We start from the raw sequence: 2,500 nt of genomic DNA, 5'->3' as shown, positions 1-2,500 counted from the left end.
GCGTGTGAGACAACACACAGACAACACGGAGACAACACACGGACAACACGGAGACAACACGCCTGGCGAGGCTAATTCCCCTGCCTGGCGAGGCTAATTCCCCTGCCTGGCGAGGCTAATATGGCTGCACGCTAGCATGCCAACGAATGCCAAACCTCGAAAACTCAATTTTATTTCAAATATCCCCCTGCATTTTATGTTGCAAACCTATAGGGGACGATTTTTAGGACATTTTAAGATTGACATATCGTCATTTGGTCGAGTTTTCAGTTTATTTTGATTTTCTACATCTCAGAAACGAGAAATATCATATCAAATCGAAAACTCATCCAAATGACCTGAAATCAACTTCTAAATTTCTCTAAAATCATTGCTTACAGTTCTGAACCATAAAAGATATACACTTTTACAAGTGAAACGGAGTTGGAAATTTCCAAAGCCAAGAACGCGACATGGCCTTGCCTAGAGTGCAAATGCCATGTCAAGGCCGCATTCTGTTCAACTTTGCCCGCACTATAATTTGACCATAAATAAGTCTCTATTTTAAGGAAATTTTGCAAGTGGTAGCAGTCCGAAACATCAAGCGGTTTGTCATTTTCGATTTTCGACATTCTGCCCCTTTTGGAAAATAAAAACAAATACTTCTGGGTCGAAATTAAATCTGGCCTTTTTCCACAAGGTGCCTGACATTATTCTGAGTGTCCCTGCAAAAAATCTCGATTTTATACCAAATGTACAATTAGTTATGGCGTTTGCCCCTCCTCGGAAATCCCATGTTTCCCCCTGCCCTTCCCAGTTTTCTCCAATATGCTCTATAGGGGAGTAGTGGTTCTCTGCAAAATGACCCCCTTGCAGAGACCGCCTCCCCTGCCCCCAGTAGTCCCTCCCCCTTCCCCCAATTGCTTATATACGACATTTGCTGCCTCGAATGTCCCTAACAAACAATTATAAGCAATTGAAAACGGATTTAAGAGGGATTTAGGAGGTGTTCTTCGCCCAGCTGGGGGGGTGATGAACACCACGAAGGGGGGGTCATGTGGGATCGGTGTTGCCTCTAGTCCACTGAAACGATGTCAGTAACCGCTCAGATCAATCAAAGGGAGGGATAGGAGCCCGTCGGTATCGAGAAATTGTGCTTCGGCACTTGATTTGCGACATAAACAAATGCTGTGAGGGGAGGAAGGTGTCGGTGTCGATGAACTCAGATCAATGCGCGAGTAATAAGCAGGCCGGGGGACTGGGCGTGATGCAAAGTGCTTTGGCATTCGATTTGTGAAAAGCGAGGGCGGCGATGGGGGGAAGGTGCCGGTGTCGGAACCCACTAGTACGCGCAAGTAGATGTATTTCGAAAGCGCCGAGCGGGGGGAAGGTGCCGGTATCGATGAACCCTCTTCAATGCTTGCAGTAATAAGCAGATCGGGTGTCGGGGGCGATGCAAAGCTCTTGGAAGCTCCGTTTGTGAAAAGCGAGCGCGGCGAGCGGGGGGAAGAGATGCCGGTGGCCGAAATATACTCACCTCAATGCTCGAGTAGTAGCAAATCGGGTGCCGCGGCGCAATGCAGAGTGCTTCGGCACTCGATTTGCGACATAAACAAATGCGGCGAGGGGAGGAAGGTGTCGGTGTCGATGAACTCAGTTCAATGCGCGAGTAATAAGCAGGCCGGGGGACTGGGCGCGATGCAAAGTGCTTCGGCATTTGATTTGTGAAAAGCGAGGGCGGCGAGGGGGGGAAGGTGCCGGTGTCGGAACCCACTAGTACGCGCAAGTAGATGTATTTCGAAAGCGCCGAGCGGGGGGAAGGTGCCGGTATCGATGAACCCTCTTCAATGCTTGCAGTAATAAGCAGATCGGGTGTCGGTGGCGATGCAAAGCTCTTGGAAGCTCCGTTTGTGAAAAGCAAGCGCGGCGAGCGGGGGGAAGAGATGCCGGTGGCCGAAATATACTCACCTCAATGCTCGAGTAGTAGCAAATCGGGTGCCGCGGCGCAATGCAGAGTGCTTCGGCACTCGATTTGTGAAAAAAACAAATGCGGCGAGGGGAGGAAGGTGTCGGTGTCGATGAACTCAGTTCAATGCGCGAGTAATAAGCAGGCCGGGGGACTGGGCGCGATGCAAAGTGCTTCGGCATTTGATTTGTGAAAAGCGAGGGCGGCGAGGGGGGGAAGGTGCCGGTGTCGGAACCCACTAGTACGCGCAAGTAGATGTATTTCGAAAGCGCCGAGCGGGGGGAAGGTGCCGGTATCGATGAACCCTCTTCAATGCTTGCAGTAATAAGCAGATCGGGTGTCGGTGGCGATGCAAAGCTCTTGGAAGCTCCGTTTGTGAAAAGCAAGCGCGGCGAGCGGGGGGAAGAGATGCCGGTGGCCGAAATATACTCACCTCAATGCTCGAGTAGTAGCAAATCGGGTGCCGCGGCGCAATGCAGAGTGCTTCGGCACTCGATTTGTGAAAAAAACAAATGCGGCGAGGGGAGGAAGGTGTCGGTGTCGATGAACTCAGTT

Source organism: Argentina anserina, unplaced genomic scaffold (assembly GCF_933775445.1).
Source record: "Argentina anserina unplaced genomic scaffold, drPotAnse1.1, whole genome shotgun sequence".
Lineage (NCBI taxonomy): Eukaryota > Viridiplantae > Streptophyta > Magnoliopsida > Rosales > Rosaceae > Argentina > Argentina anserina.
This window is presented reverse-complemented; position numbering follows the sequence as displayed.